At 32.8% G+C, this 18,376-nt stretch overlaps 1 protein-coding gene across 3 annotated transcripts in view; it reads left to right on the top strand.

Moving 5' to 3' along the window:
• Positions 1-18,376, top strand: part of LOC108911280 (uncharacterized protein CG43867) — a 375,733-nt gene that overhangs the window by 795 nt on the left and 356,562 nt on the right. The gene's annotated exons all lie outside the window — the stretch shown is intronic.

An 18,376-nucleotide genomic window follows, 5' to 3' on the forward strand; every position in this document is an offset into this window, starting at 1 on the left:
TTTTGCGGCGAGGGAGGCTTCTGTATTTTAGTTTAAGCAAGTTCTGTTTTATCGGGAAGCAAAAAGTACTCTCACATCGCAATGTATTTACGATATGATAAATATATTTAAATGAGTAGGTAAGTATGACTTTTTTATATAATTTATCAAGGATGAATACTGTTCATTTTAATTAACGTTTGACACTCGATTTGACACTAGACATTATCTGATTGATTCTAATGTACCTAACTGTTTCTATTACCTAAAATATTTATGTAGGTGTAAATTTAAAATAACTAGTTTGACATTGACTTATACCAAGGCTCATACAAAGAAAATCAAATAGTATTTTGTATACCTAGGACGTTTTTTGGACAGATTCTCCCGCTTTTTATGCTGCGGGTTTTTAATAAATCTGCAAATTATAATGCTCATAGATTTTTTTTTAGGTTTAGTTTTAATTTTGCAGTCAAAATTTCATTAGGATATGCACATAATGTGTTGGCAGGCAATCTTTAAAGTTTTGCTTTAAAGTTTTGAAATTTTGATTTTATCATGATTTGCCGTGGAAATCAATTTTCGGACGTGCTTATATTAAAAAAAATAGGGGCTGGGGTTAACTGTGATAAACCCTGGTATATTTTTAATTGTTGAGTTAATAGCTAATTTATAAAATTATCTATCAATAGATTCCTGGCGATTGGTCCTTCCCTTGAGTGTTTACTTTTTTGATCAGAGCTACTCTTATCCACAAAAGGGTACTAAATTCTGGACGATCTTTGTATTTTTCTGTATCAAGCGTACAAGTCCCGTGTGTGCTATGCAGGAAAAACACCCACCTGTTTATGTTGGAACTATTTAATTAAAAGTTGATGAGATGAGGGTTAATACCGTCTTGTGTTACCGTGTAACATTAACAGAAGCTCAATTAGTTGAAGGAACCTGCAGTACGACTACCAAAGTAAACAGGCCCCTACTAAAACTAGCGGATTTAATTATTCCCGAGTTAGATTTACTAACTGGCAGAGAGGAAATGAAGCTCTTTAGTAAAATTGCATTTAAATTGCTGTTTTTCTGTGGGCGATCTCCTTTATAAAGAACGTGTGAGATAAACTGCCTCCCGGCTCCAGTATTTCCTTGTTTCAAATTGCATGGGATCCAAGAACTACACGGTATCATTTTTTAGATAGAAAACGATGGAACGGAGGGGAGGAGGGGGGCAGGGGGTGTAAAATTAAATTGCGAGGTTCCCCTCTTCTACTTTGATTAAATTTTTTATTTTTGTAAAATAAAGTAATATCGTTTACCCATTAGTAGAAACTGAAAACGCGAAATCCCTAGAAAAAAGAAACGAGTGAATGTCATTTCTCTATCCTGGTATGTACAACAGCCGACATATTCGATTAAAAAACTTTTTTATTTCAAATAGAAGGTTGTGAATAACATGACATGTTATTCTTCACTTGTCACTGTACTTCGTTATCGATAAAATTTCCAGATTTCCCCTTTTCTGCTTCTTAATCTTTGATGTTATGTTTTTAATAATAATAAAAATTTTTACTTTCCTTATAAATCAAGTTCAACAAAATGTTTAAGAATCGTAATAACAACAATTTCCAAAATAATGCGCATCAATTTTCTTTATAAACGAATTTCCCTAAATTGACTTCTGGGCCACCTCTAACGCCCTCTCCAGCTTGGCAGTCACTTAGCCGGCAAACTTCTAAATGGCCTTAGGCAATCCAGCAATTAAAATTTGAATAAGTAAAATCCGACTCCCGAAAGTCGCCGAACAGATTCCTAATTTTGTTAATCCGTACATCGAGAACAATAATTTTCCTTAATGGTCAGCAACTGTTAGTAACGACGCGTTCCAAAGTTGGTAATTGGAAAAATTAAAGCTGATATCCGGAGAAAATAATAAGGGAACCGGGTCGTTAGTACCGTCAGAAATTGGGTTGGATTTCTCTCGTTCGTCGCGTCTGAGATTTATGTGTCAATTAATCCAATTTTTAATCAGACTGTGGTTAGAATTATAAAAAAAATGTGCAATGCCAAAGCCCCCATCCCAAAATGTGTCAAACGAGGTATCAAATAATGCATTATTATAATATTTATTTGTAGCATATTTTAAATAGTTTTCTTTTTTGACAGACGCCCCAAAAGTGTGTTCCTTTTCAAAACTGCAATTCAAATTGGAATAAAATCTATACCAAAATTGTTTTATACTGAAAAAATCTCTTATCAAGAATAATATAATAAATTTGAATTAGCTTAGTGTATTTATGTAATATAAAGTATTTTCTAAAAAATATTACAATTCCCAGTGCATGTGGTACACACACACAGGAGTAACTTAATCCACAAGTTAAAAATATTGGTAGTTTGCGAACGATTTGCCAAGAAACTGATAATCTAAATAGAATTACAAATCGGTATTTTTTTCAAAGAATAAAGATTAAAAATAAAATATATCTGTTACCTAAATGTGTTTTTGCTACCGTAGCCAACTGCCAATTCAAGTTGGTAAGGTATATTTGAATGTATCAGCCGGATGTCTAATTTTACAAAGGTAATTTTCTTATTATTCGTTATTTAACAAATCATTTTACACAGGGTTTTTTTAACCTTGTAGATTTAGAGATAAATAATATCAAAAGTATATAAATTTTTCGGTGAATAAGATTTTCATTAAAAAATTCCTAATATGATTTTATTTATAATTTACATTCGATACATAAAAGGACAGGATATTTTATAGTCTCTTCTTGTAAAATATGTATGTCAGTTCATTGGTCAGGAGAGAATGTGTATAGACGTCGTAATTTATCCTCTACACTCCAGGAAACTACATTCACAGTGTTAAAATATCGGCCCCAATGTATACAGTTTACTTTTTAGAACTGCAATGTAATTTATTTCCTTCTTCCTTTTAGTTTGTGTTTTGTATGGCATTTTAATAGATACAAAACTCTCTTGCAGGTTACATTAAATGTATTTGAATTACGTAGTTGTTAATTATTGGTGTCTGTCATCGTTAGATGGCCTCAAAGTTCGTGAGAATTTTTTGAATTTTCTAAATACCTAACTCGAATACGTGTTATTCGATTTTGATCATTTGGGGTGTATACTTTTGCTTTCAATCTACACATTTTGGTGCTATACAGAGTGTTTTTTAAATTATTCAACTCCTACAAAATTAATGTAACCTTTACCGTTTTGATATTCGTGTTGAGCGACCCCAAAATTCCCGAGGTAACGAGTTTTGGCTAAGTTTATAACGAATTTCCACAAAACTCCAGGAGACGACGTGGAAACCGGCTACCCTGGGCACTAGGTACCTCGGAGATGCAATTTTAAAAATGCATTTTTCTTATGCACCGATGCAATTTTCATTTCTCATTGATCACATAGGGTCACAAACTTTCTGGAAGCTTGAACGAATCAAATGCAAAAAACTGCGTCACGATCCATCTTACTGCACAGATTTCGGAGGTAAGGCCGTTTTTAGTGCTTTATTTCCTCGACTATTATTAATCAGAGCTAATACAGGTATGTGGTTTATGCATGATGGTGCTCCACCACATTTCATTGTAAATGTCCGGCAGTATCTGAACCAAAGATTCCCTCGTCGATGGATGGGTAGAGGGGATAATGTTCCTGTTAAATAGCCTGTACGTTCACCAGACTTAACACATTGCGACTGTTATCTTTGGGGCACTCTGAAAACAACAGTCCTTAAGGACTGCTAGAGGTGTTGTTTTAAACATTTTTTATAAATTGTATTAAATTTAATAAAATCTAATTTCTTCCTTTATCTCCAGCATTTTTTATTGTATTTGTTTGTTTTTACGAATAATTTCAATAAAATTTGTAAAATTTTCAATAACGTGTGGTATATCTTATCATAGTAAACACTCATTAAGAATTGGCAGGTATAACGACATAAAGATCAAACTGAAATTACAGTCAACCTACAAAGTCAGTAACTATTAGCACTTTGTTAAGTATCGTAATATGGGTAGCAAGATAATGTAGACATTTAAAAAATATTTTTTTGTACCCAAACGGTTCATTTAATCAAAATTCTATAAGAGGCCCAAAAACTTCCAAATGGTATCACCTATCAAATAAAAAAACAGTTGTCATTATTGCCCGAAAGAGAAAAAAGTTATGAACGGATATTACCACCATACATCAATTTTGTAAGTGTTGTGAGTTTTAAAAAACACTGTATAATACCAACATTTGTAGATTGAAAGCAAAAGTCCACACACCCAAAAATAATCAAAATCAAATAATAGGTACGTATTCATAAAAATTTCACGAACTTTGAAGCCATCTACCAGCTAAACGTAGTGACTTTGGATATAACCTAAATCTGCTATATTGAGTCGACGAATTTGTGATCTTTCGTAGTACACGTTATTCTGGTACACCCTGTATAAAGGGTGCTTTAGGATTAACTGACCGAACTTGTAACTTGAATTAGGATCTTTAAAATCAGAAAAAGGAATTTATGATAGTATTGTGATGAGTTAAAAAAATCCTGTTTTTTAAAATTCGCCAAATTCGGATATAAATATGTCATTTAGTGGCAAAGATACCGCCATTGGAAGCGACTGTATATTCTAGAAATTTGGTCACTATGTATTTGTAAAGCTATTAGAAAAATATAGATAGATTATTATTTATTACATTTGGCAGCGTCTGAAATACTTGTACATATGACATTTTAATATATGTATAAATGACTTACCTGAAATAGAGTAATACAATTTGACTTTTTTCAAAATCCATACAAGTAAAAACTCTTTCAGAAAAAAAAATTGTTGGCAGGGCCCAATCTAAAACGTATCAGTTAACGATACTTGAAATACATAGATGTACACTTTCCTTTTTCCCTTAAGTAAGATATTAACGTCTGAAAAACATATAAGGAACCCTCAACAGATTGAAAACATTATTTTACTTTTGTTACTCCGATTTCTATATATCCAATCCATTGTCTTTCTAATTCTTTCCTTCCTTAAATGGAATTATAATTGGAATTATTTTCATGTCTCTGTTAACAATACTTGAACTTATTTTGTTCATCAAAGTAGCGGTGGCGGTTGTGTCAACTTTTCAAGAAATTACATTAATATTGACGTTGATCTACTTCGTAGTCATAGTCATAACAGTTTATCATTTTCTGTGCATTATTGTAGGGATTCTTAGATACACACTAGGTACTTTTAAGTAAGCAATCCGTTGAAGGTTGGAACACCGAAAATAACGTATACAATTTGTCTCTTGCATATATTTTCGTAGGAATTTTTATATACATTGTAGTTTTAAGTACACGAAGTACTTCCAGCGTCACAATAGAGCCTTTGATATATCGTTATGGCGGAAATATGTAGGGATCCTACAAAGTATTCGGCACATTCAGAAACGAAATGGAGTGTATTACGAAGAGACGTACTTACTTCGCACTAGGAGTTTTACGAGCCATGCAAATGGGCCCGTGACATCGATTTCAGGTGATACTGCGATATTATGTGCAATGCAACAATACATTGTCGCAGACGCATCTGCCCTATCCGCCCGCATTCATCCTCTATGCGGAATACCACAGTTACGAGGTGGATATTTACTGCCGCGTTATTTAGATTTCACGTGAATTTAATACCCATCCGCTGGGACAGCGGCGTTGGTTTGGGGCAGGTAGGTTGTCGCAGTCGTGCACGGACCGTGTTAAATCCTTAACCTTTCATTATCGTTCTCGGGCGAGGCTCTGTGGGGGCGAATTTGCGATTAGGTTCTAAAGCCACTATGGATAGAACTAGAGATATTTTAAATCTGCAAAAAGCCCTTTTGGCAGTTAACCATAACTGCTCTTTATATATCTCCCTCCTAAAACAAGAAACATTCCAAGGATATTGATTTTTGTACTTCTGGTAAGGTTTCGGGTGTTTTATTACCATTTTCTTTTGGTAAAACGTGAAATGACGACTCTGTGTCGCGGGTTAGTTTCGCAAAACGATACTTCACCTTATTGCTAATAAATTTCTCCTTTCGGTACGCGATATGTGTAAAATTCTTTCCTGATATCTCGCACCCTATAAATTTACGTTATGAAGCTCGCTGTAGAATTAAACGTCCGATTTTAGTGCGGTCTGATATCTTTTATGGTGGTTTTTACTTCAATTTTTATTCGTAGGCGTAGGCGCCGCCTGAACATGCTACATCAAAAGTTCTGCTCTCGGTAACGATGTTTACAAAATGTTAAATTGTAGAACGCTTTACCCTTCGCAGGTTTTTCATTTTGAACTTGAACTATTTAAATAAGTTATTATACATTGAAATTAACATTTTTTACTTTCTATAGAATGTGTTTTGTCAGCAGGAGTTATAGCCTTGGAAAGGTAAAATATTTGCACTGTGTAATTTTGAATATCACTAAACTCTGTGAAAATTTAGTAAATTAGTAAGAAAGTTTACAAAAATTAAAAAATTTAGATCCAATCCATTATAACTTTGGTACATCCACTTACATCGTCTGAGTTTAGATAATTCGGAATATACTTAGTCTATGGCAACCGAAAAATTTACTTTTCTCTAATTTTCTTCAAGATGAGTTACTATTAATTAGTTAAAATTGACGAAATAAATAAATCAATTTTTATTTTTGTACTAAAGCCTGCATTTTAAACATTTTAATTAGACTCGCATAATATCATGTTTTTACAAATCTACTATCTACTATCAGACTTGTAGAAAATGTTGAATTTTTCCTTCCTAAAAATGATTTTAGCACATAATTGATTATTTTTTTCTCAATTTCAAATTATTTCACTTACCTACAAGTTTTTAAATTATTTAAAAAAAATAAAAATATTTTTTTAAATTAAACACCCTGTATCTTTTTAACGAAGCGTCCTAGATAAAAACTTTATATGAAAGACTTCCCTTAAAATTTACCCTGTATACAGGGTGTTCCAGATAGACCTTCAATTAGACGTTTCTGGAAAACTACGCGTACTGGAATTCTACACGTCGGGGTAAATCGTCAGGTTGCAAATGGTGTATTAACATAAATGAAAATGGCTTCCATTTATGCTTCTTCAGAATTCTATGAATAGTTCCTATTGATAGACGTGAATTTATTATGCATCTCTAATTGACGCCTGTGGATAAGCGGTGAAAAATGCCAATACATTTACTTCATTTTCTTCGTTGTCCACTGATGTCTTACCTTTATCATGTTTCGGGAGAAACTTTCCATTCTCAGAACAATTCTTTAATAGTCTTCTGACCATATCATGACTTGGTCTGTGCTTATTTGGATATCTTTCTGCAAACACGCGACATGTTCTACTAACAATTCTATTACACTCCCCGTAAATGATAATTAAATTTAAAAAGTCGTCGTGTGTGTACCCAGAGTGTGCCATTGTTATTGAAAACACTTGGAAAATCGACAAACTCGCTTTACAGCAATGACAGCAAATCTGCTAAATAAGTAATGACACTTGGTGACATTTAAATGTTTTTCCACAGCCAACCTACAGCTAACTGTCGGATTATATTCGTCTCTGTACTTATGTTCAAATATCTCAAAATCGGTGGGATTTAGGTATAGGGAATGCTTATACCAATGGAAAGAGAATTAACAGGTGCATCTACTGGCATTATAAAACACAGGGTGTTCTATTTAAAATAAGCGAGTTATTAAACTTTCAATTTGACACAATTGGTCCGTGTTTTTTAGACGCCCTGTGTAACATGCACCAACTTTCGAATATTCCAGATATTTGGACACGTTTTGGTATTGACCATCTAAAATTTCAGCTTCCTATCTTAAAAATTGGAGGAGATAGAACCGATTAAGTGTAGGTATGTTTTTTTCAAAAATTTTGAAAAAGTCAAAATATTTCAAAAACTATTGAGTTTAAGGATAAAGTAAGGTTATGAAACTTACCTTAAAATTCGATGTAGAATCCAAAAATTAAATAAAAAATAGTACATTCCATTTGAAATAAGCGAGTTGACGTCTACTTCCGGTAGAACCGGAAGTTCCACGGCGACGCCAATATTTTCAATCGATAGAACATTAGGAGAAACCCCCGTATATAAATTTTCAGAATTCCAGTACGCGTAGTTTTCCAGAAACGTCTAATTGAAGGTCTATCTGGAACACCCTGTATATGGTAGGTTATATTCAATAAGGACATACCTGTTTGAGTATTTTGTCAAAATTATGCATTGAATGACGATTAAATACTTATTCGACTCAAAAAACTCAAGAATCATACTTGTAAGTAGAATTTACTTAATTGTAAAGCGGGAACTGTTAAAATATGTAAATAGGCAATTTTAATTTTGACAATTCATACACTTCACCCACGCCTGTACCTACTCCAAGACGTCAAGGAAATGAATGATTATAGTGGGTGGAAAATCCTTATCTCATCCTACTTATATGAACTAAATAATGAAAAGCTAATATCGATTTTGTGTCTGGAATAAATACATTAGCAATACACGTACTGTGGAGATTTATTTAGCGGCTGTTGGATATATAAGCTAGTCGAAATAATTTAGGAACTAAATTCGTACAACATTCTGTGGCAAAGGCTTCTGTAATGGAGTATTTCTTCAAATGAATCGGCTTGTTTTATCATGTACATTTCGTTCTTCAATTTGAAGACTAATAACTCTACATGGTGGACCAGAAAAAAAAATATATTTTTCTTATTGTGATGTCATTGTTACATGACCAGTCCCAATCCGACAGATTGCCCATCATTTTTCTGGACTTCCTGAATAATTTAGAAAATAAAGTTTATACTCAGCAAGTACTTATTTATATTTGACTGCAGTTATAAATATGAGTGCATATTGTTATGTTATTCTAAGTTGAAACGTTAAATGAATAAATGCATAACGTAATGTTGAAAATTTAGACATCATCCGGCTAGAAAACTAGAGAAAAACTAGACATGAGAAAATGAAAGATAACATTTACATATAGAATAAGATTTTTTTTTAATAAAAAGGCAAAATCGTTAAGTGAATACATCAATCTGTCAAAATAAACTAAATAATGTAAAATTTTGAATTAAATAGGCTGTAAAAGGCAACAATATATAGTAGAAAGTTAGAACAAAGGTACAACAAAGTACAATTTTGTAAAATCATGTATCACATAGGAACATTGGATTGAGGCAATTTGAAAAAAAATAAGATTTTGGCAGATAGATTGGCGGAGAGAGAATGAGTTACACTTATAAATAAAATTCATGCAATGAACTAAGGCTATAATTAAAGTTTATCGTACCTCTAGTCTATATTTATAAGTAGAATCAAAATTAAAGTTCTTTGTATAACTTCATATAGCGATTTTCAGACGGTGTTCAACATTGTGTGAAATTTGTTGTGTAAAAAGTATTTACAATATGTAAAATGATTTGTGTTGTGTTAAAAACACCTTCTAGTCATATAAAATTGTATTCAAATCCCAATTTACGTTCCAAGTAGTGTATAAACATTATTAGTTGTCAAAAAAACGGTGGACTTGAAAACATTTCAGTTATTAGTTAATTCAAACAAGAAAAGACTGTTCAGAATAGTGAATTAAGCTAAATAACACAGTTTGGTTAAATTTTGCAAAAATTTGAAAAATTTGTAAAATGTTTGAAAATGAACGTTGAAAAAAGCTATAGGTACTGAAATTTACAGAAAATTATGTAGAATCTGAATATGTAAATGTCATGCTGCAAAAACCATTCATAAAGGCATAATTTCCAGTTAAAAAATTTCATAAAACGTCAATAATGTATCTATGTGGACATTCGTTTTGGCAAAAATAGTACCAATTAGCAACTAATAACACTTCAGAGTAACTCTAAGTTGTTATTAGCTACTAATAGCTACTATTTTTTCCAAATCGAAAGGCCCTTTAACAACAGGTTCTTCTGTTTTCATTTTATAAAAACCAGAACAGAGCTCGTAGTAGTCAGTCTTTCATAATTTGCCAAGCTATAAACATCATTTAGTCACACCTAAAATAGACAAAAGCAACTCAAAATTAAGTAAATAAATGGTGAACTTGGTTACGTTTTGAAACGTCAAAAGACATTCAGAAGTAATCTACCATCTGTCAAAAGTGTAATTTTCCATCAATTAAAATTTTCTCAACTAACCAAATACCTACTGGAAATTTATATAATGGAAATAAATGTTATTTAACCAAAAGCGCAAAGTATAAATTGTCAAATAAAAATTAGTGAAGTGCAGTGAGAAAATACAACGGCAGGTGAAGTGCAAACCCTATTTACCATTGGAAAATGAAGCACATGGCACAAGTTTTACGACCTAGAGCACCTGAAATCCAACATCGACCATCACGAGGATTACGTCACCTGGAAGGCATATCCGAAACCACTTTAAAAAATTGACCAATTTAAAAATCTCACCGTACGAATTCGTAAATAACAATCAAACTGATAACTTTAAAGCACATTTTTAAACCTACCAAAGTCGATTATATTTGAATTTTTCTAAACAATTCTCATACTTCAAAATATATCAACAAAAGTTAGTGAAACACACCCTGAGAAAGAGTCAGCTCTAAACCAAGTTACTGTACAAGACAAGTTCTTGTTGGCGTCCAAGTAAAATATAATAAAAATCACAACAAAATTAAAATTAAAATTCAATCAAAATACAATAAATTCAATAAATAAAATTAATTTATATAAAAAAATATAGTAACTTACTTTTATTAGTAGACATTTCTGCTGCACTTACAACAAACTAGGGAATTAGGAAAAAAATGAGGGTGGTTTCTTAATATTTTTTGTAACCAACAAGGTTTTAATCAATATTTTGACATATTTTTAGTGGTTTATTTTCAAATAAACAAATCTCCAAAATTCTCAAATCTTAATATTAAACAAACCTTAATAAAGTTCCTCTGGTGCATTTTGTATTTAAATTTAATAATTCGATAATTCGATAAGGTTGAAGTTGAAACAACTTCTCAGTGTTCAGCATTTTAGCTTTCTTAGAAGATCGAGTATTTACCTTTAATACCCGTCTGTTTCGTCAGGCCAGATATTCAGGCGAGCATAAAGTGTACCCTGGAGTATGTCAACGTGTGTACTTAGCATACTTAATGATAACAGGGTGTATATGGCGTGCAGGTATTGTAAACCGAAGACAATGGGCCCCCTTTCAAGCGATCTGCCGCCTCCCGATGGCTAAATTGTGTACTCTCATAATAGTCACAATGCACTCCCTGCTTGTCTTCCGGTGTGGGAGCTTTAAGCCCGAGGCCCTCTCTTCGTGTTGTAATTGTTGCCGCGGCTTGCATTAACGTTAAAATACATTCGCCATAACGAAGTGTTTGTGTTTCATTCGTGACATTGATTGATTCTGGCGGTGGTAACTTGATATCATTATTGTGTTACGACTGTAGGAATTCGAGGGAGGGAGTTTTTGAAATCGTCTTTGGGTTACCGTGTCTTTCTCATACTTTCAGTATCTATTTTTATTCAAATAATATCAGAGAAGCAACTAAAACTAACGCAATAGTATCCTTGTTCTAATATATGTTCTAAACTGTGCTTTGTGTGTTTCTAGGCTTGACATTTTATACCGTAGACTATAATAAATTAATAAAAGTGCTTGAAGCTATTGAATTTTCAAAGATTGAATTAAACATATATTTCTTAAATATATTAAGGTGGAAAATGCACTCAGCGATGATTGCTTGGTTGAGCTGGGGTTCCACAGGGTACAGAACTTGGACTAATTTTGTTTGCTAGATAGATTTCATGTGAATAAAATGTTTCTTACCGTCGACAAGGCATTTATAGTCTTTCTGAAGTCAGTTGAACGTGTATAAAAACGTATAGCAATGAAATTTAATGAGTTTCATAGACGTCCCTAAAAAATTTGTAGAAAATTTCTATTATATGTTCATTTGACCAACAACATATTTTAATTATTTATGTCCTCAAATAATTTTATTATATTGATGGTAAATTTCGTTATGTTCCTTTTCTAAAGGTCTCCAAAATGCCATGTTGTGATAATATTAGTAAACAAAATATCCTTCTTATTTCTCCCTTTCCCAATTATTGTAATATGAATGATTAATAGAAGAAGGTGCCTATAATAAATTAAAATTACCTGAATCACATCAAATTCCGAATTGCTGCACTGCACTGCTAGGCCATTTGTTGATAACTGAATTTATGACCAGGTCGCCAAGTGCGGCTGTGTTTGTGCCGCGTTTTCCCGAGCGCTTATTCTTCATCTGTGCGACTAGACCTGTATATGGGTGGTTTAGGGGTGGCTAAATAAAAATGGGAACAAGTCTTTCAAATATTTTAATGCCGAGTTGCTGCGTCAGCGACCGAATCTGGTACATACTGCCAACCTCTTGGTTCTTCTATTGAGATCGAAAAGACTTCTTGATTCCCTCAGTTTGCGAAGGGTAGAAATAACAGCCTCTACAATCTCTTGCGTATTTTTTCTTCTGTCACCATTATCGTAACCTAAAATATGTTTTGGATGGCTTGATTTATTTAATTTAATCACTTATTACTATATATTGAAAAATTGACTCCTCACAGAAAGTGCATCCAATAGGATTAATTAAACTTTGTAGGTATATGAAATTCCTTATCTTTCGATTTAATATTTTCTTGAGGTGTTCGATATTTCAGGGTATGGTTCCCTTAGTAGGGATGAGCGTTATAAAAAGCTGCTGATAAGGACATGTATCCGAAAATCCCGAATTTATGGCAATGCCTGTGACAAAAGCCCGTTTTGCATATTACACAAGCCATGAACCTCACTGCACGTAGAGAGGGGTCTCTCTATTTACGACGTATATGTCATATTTTCAATTTAAGATATGGAAAGCAATCTCCCAGTGAAAATTGTTGCTTTAAATATTCAGTTTGAAATAACGAAGTTTTATATAATATTCATTTTAGAATATATAGAAAACGGTTACCTATAGTCTGTTTGGAAATGAAAGAGAGTAATAAAACCCCGATATAAGAACCGGCCATGGGCGTGGTAATATTTCGTTTCAGGTAATTATCGGGTAACACTAATGCTAACAGGTAATGGGTGTACATTAGTATATTTTACTGGATACATCATAGGGCAGGAGCCAGTGTATTGTGACAGATCAATCCAGTCTTAGAGCTGAATATACGAAGACGTGCTAGTGCAGTAGAGTAAAATTCGACTTGTGTTTAGTGACTATTGTGCCAGTGGATATAATATTGTTTGGGTAAAATGTCGAGCTTATCAGATTACGTACCTGCTAAACGCGTGAAAAGATGTGCGCTGTCTCAGAATGAGAAGATTATTATATTAAATGTATTTAATGCATTGAAACACCAAAATCCTACCAACAGTGTTGACGACATCGTGGAAAAGTGTTCCAAAATGACAGGGATTGGAAAATCGACTATCTACAGACTTTTAAAGGAAACAAAAAATGAACAAGATACTGTAAATCCCCCAAAATCATCTACAGGGAGGTCAAAAGTCGTTATAGATGATTTCTTCAAAAATGTCATTCGCAGAAAAGTACACTCATTTTATTTTAAAAAAGAAATACCAACGCTAAACAAAATTTTAAGTGAACTTTCAGAGGACAACGATTTGCCAAAAATCAGTAGAAGCAAATTATGGGCCGTCTTACGAGAGTTGAATTTTTGCTGGGAAAAGCAGAACAGGAAGTCAGTTCTTATCGATAAAGATGAAATTATTTGTTGGCGAAGATCCTACTTAAGATCAATTAGAAAATTCCGTGACGAAGGGAGGAATATTTATTATCTAGACGAAACTTGGGTCAACGAGGGATATACTGTAACAAAAGTATGGCAAGATAAAAATGTAAAAAGTTTTCGACAAGCATTTTTGGATGGACTTTCAACAGGGTTCAAGGCACCTTCAGGTAAAGGGCGAAGATTAATAGTGACACATATAGGTAGTGCCAGTGGTTTTGTAGATGGCGGTTTACTTTTATTTGAATCTAAAAATACAGGTGACTATCACGAAGACATGAACGCAGATGTTTTCGAAGAGTATTTTACACAGATGTTGGATCTTATTCCTCCGGGGTCTGTAATTGTCATGGATAATGCCAGTTACCATTCACGGCAGACCGAGCGGACGCCTACGACTGCTTGGAGGAAAGCCGATATAATTCAATGGTTATCCGGAAAAAACATTTCTTTTGAAACAAATATGGTGAAAAAGGAACTTTTGACACTTGTCAATCTTAATAAAGATCAGAAAAAATATGTTATCGATGAAATGGCAACAAATCGCCAAATAACGGTACTACGGTTACCACCTTATCACTGTGAACTTAACCCAATCGAATTAGTCTGGGCGCAGGTAAAAGGAGATGTAGCGCGAAATAATACGACGTTTAAATTAAGTGACGTGAAAATTTTGTTAAAAAATTCCTTGGAACGAGTAACTGCAGATAACTGGCAAAGATGTATACATCATGTACAAAAAGAAGAGGAGAAAATGTGGGAACTCGATAATTTAATTGACGTTACTGTGGAACCTATCGTTATCAATCTAGGAGACGAAGATAATTCATCAGAATATTCAGAGGATGAATTTTAATATACCTACTTTTTTATTTTCTTTATTGTACATTTATACAACACTACATTTACTCACCATAATTTGAATTTTCAAAATACATATATTTTTGTGTGGAATAAAAGTCTATTCATTAAATTTAAATAAATATTTTGATAATAATATTGAATAATTTTATTTGAATTACTAAAAACCCTCTTAACCCGGTTATGATGCTTAAAGTAGCCTCATGTTTTGAAATGCTGTTTTTATATTGTTTACTTATAAGAGAAATGGACCGAGAAATTGAAGCGGCATAGACAAAGACGGATTGTCGGGGATTAAATTTTAGCTACCTGCTACAATTTAGTACAACCCGGTCACATAAAGTTTTTTTAAAAGTACACCTCATCTATACCGATAATACATAATATAAAAATATTGAATATAAGCACCAGTACTACATTTATTTACGAGTTGCATACATAATAAGCTTTTATTACTCTCTTTCATTTCTAAACAGACTATGGGTGAAGTAATTCAATAACGCCTAATTTTTAAAAAGACATTTTGTGAATATTTTGCTCTCTTATTTTCTCACGGCCATTGGAGAAAAATGCTGGAGATGTTTAATTCCGCTAAAGGAAAAGTAAATGTTTTAGTATTTTGCCAACGTTTTGATGCAATCTTTTCATCTTTATGAAATTACTAGTAATTTTTAATATACTGAACAGTTTTGAATATGACAGTTCTAGAAAAAAATCGGATTTTTTACAGTTTTACATATTACCCTTGGCAATTTTCATGAAACGATTTTCAAGCTGAGCTCTGTAATGCATACCGGTTGAAATATTCAGCGGTCCGGCTGCGTATAAGGGAAATGAATTTAAAATTGGTTTAGTTCAATTGGACGTGGACATCACCACTCTGGTGGTGGATTGACCCCATTTCCGCTGCGATGGTGATCATCTCCGGACTGTGATGAACTGGCTAAGTTCCAAATTACCCGGCAGAGTTTCTAATGGTAATTAGGGCTATGTGTTCTCGTCAGGGATAATACACTCATACAAATTTTCCTTCGAAAATGTCATTTATCCACTTATATTCTACTATAAGGAACTTTGTCATATCGTTTAAGTTTAAAAGTTTTGAAAAGATCGTTTTCTCGATAAGTTGGAATATTGAAGAGGGTGATTTCTTATGTCGATTTAAAAAAAAGCTATACGCTTGTTACTAAAATGTGAGAATTTTTTTTATGTGTATTTTTCCTTTCTGTTGCGTTAATTAACTACCTTATATGCCCTAATATTGAGAGATAACTAGAGAATTTTTTTATTTCATAAAAGATTCAATATATTTCTATCAGTTCCAATTCTTAATTGTAATTCTTTGATGCAGGATAAAAAGTCTGATATTTTCTTTCTTATTATTGATTTAGTGCTAAACGCGATTTTATTAATAATGAAATAACTAATTGTTGTATATACAGGATGTTTACAAACTTAGAGGGAATGTTTAGTTGTAACAATAAGCATTTTCAGTAATCAAAACCTTTGAAGCGTCAAAACGGCACTTAAAATTAATAATAATCAACTTTTTTAAAACTTATTGACAACCTCTGGAATCATTGTTTTATAAAAAGGCGGGTAGTACAGTCCGATACGCGTGTATTTTTTTGCCAATTTTTGTAGTGAACGGAAAAATTGCTAGTTTAATTATAGTTATATATTTTTATACATGTGTTAAGACTAATAAACATACTAAAATTGGCCATCAATACAGTAACAATGAATTAGTGGATTCATGTTTACGTAAACTTGTAAACATAAGCAGCCGAGCTATCAATGAAGTCAGCGGTTCCAAAAATGTTTCTTCTTATTATTGTAAGTCAGTGGGTATTTAAAAAATTATTTCTGCCAATCTAGTTTTTACACCTCGCTTTATTTACTCTTAAAATGTCATCCCGTAGTTTGTAACCACCTTGCATATACAGGCTGTTGCAAATTCGCTTCTCACTACAGGGATCTCGGAAACGGTAAGAGGTACGAAGTAGCTTAAATGGGGGCAAAGTTGCGTAATCAGAGGACCAACATTATGCCTCTAAAAAATCAAGGCTAACATGACTAGTTTTCGAAATATTTTAAAAAAACACGAAATTTTGGAAATCCGTTTTTGTTTCATTTTAGCTTTGTTTGAGGTGATATTGAAAAAAGAACACTTTTTCATGGCTACTTTTTGAAATGAAACAAAAACGGATTTCCAAAATTTCGTTTTTTTTTCAAATATTTCATCATTTTAAAATTTGCCTTGATACTTTAAAAGGGGCAAGTAGTTCAGCATAAAAAACATTAAGACAGTGATTTTCATATAACATGGATAACTCTCTCTTCGTAATTATATAAAAAAAATCGATTCAGATAAATTTTACAGAAGTGTATTTATCTGCGTATATAAAATGAAACTTCTGTGAGTGTACCTATGAGTGTAAAGTTTCTAATTGTATATTAGATCGAGCCATCAAGGAGGTGCGATACCTAGATTGCCTTTATTGCAACAGACAGTGTTGGTCGTGGCCTGATCGGCCATAAATTATGTGTTTATTGACAGGACATTGTTCATGTCAAAATCGGGTATCGGCGTAATCGGACGCTGTTGTTGGCCCATTATGTTGTGATGGACGTTTCACTTCATTAATGATGGTTATAGATAACTGTGGAGGTTATAGAGTTACTTCAGAAATTGCGATATCCAACCGGTCTTCAGTTGACTTCAATATGCCTCAACATAAGTGAAAATGATCTTTATTAGCAATTTAATATAATAATTATTTTTTTGAACTTATTTTTTTGACTAGATAATAAAAATTCAAATATATTTTTTGATTTTAATTTTTACTAAAAACTAGGCAAGTTATAATAGATAAGAGTTATAAGAGAGATAAGATAAGGTGCAGCTAGTGCCATCTACTTTAGCATTTCTTCACTGATTGTCTAAATTTTGAAGTTTTCATAATAAGTAGCTATTCTACATGTTGGGCGCCGAAGAAAGGATTATCGCAAAATTCTGCTTAATTTGTTCATTTTATGGTCCGCAATTGTTTAAATACACTTGCAAGATAAAAGAAAGTGACTTTAACTTCTGAAGATCTAATTTTTTTGTGATTATATTCTCTTTAACATCAGTTCGTTCACCTTCTGTCGGTCTGCGGCACAATTGTGGCTCTAATTAAAATCAACAAGTGTAAAATTGCAGTGTATTTTTTAGAGTGCGCTCTAATAATGAAAAATATACGAGCCATCCTCCCCATTCCTCCGACGGCGAAATTAAAAGGTTGGTATTATAAAACATTACGAAATTAACCGTATTTTATCCTTGTCTAGTGCTTTTTATAGATTAAATCTACTGCCCGTTCTCTCCTTTATTTTTAACCAACCCTTTCGGCCGGCGTGGGAGCTTTTAATTTCGACCGTAGATTTATTTTAGCGCGAAGGGAGCCAGATATTTATGCGTGCGGTTTTTCTCGTGAATTCGTATGCTCCGGCTATTTTTTAAAGAATATTTTTTGCTCGAGTAATGGATATGTATATAAAGCAAAGTGGTCGTTTGACCCTTTTCTGAATTTTTCATGTAGAATAGATAAGAAAGTCGATATATGGATATTCTTTAATAGTCTGGTGGTCACGATCTGTTCAGGCTAATATATCCTTTTCCATAACTGAAATTGTACATACAAATGTTTCATTGCATTCGGCCTATCATACAGCGTCTAGAATTAAGC

The sequence above is a fragment of the Anoplophora glabripennis genome, unplaced genomic scaffold (genome assembly GCF_000390285.2).
Source record: "Anoplophora glabripennis isolate ALB-LARVAE unplaced genomic scaffold, Agla_2.0 scaffold304, whole genome shotgun sequence".
Taxonomy (NCBI): domain Eukaryota; kingdom Metazoa; phylum Arthropoda; class Insecta; order Coleoptera; family Cerambycidae; genus Anoplophora; species Anoplophora glabripennis.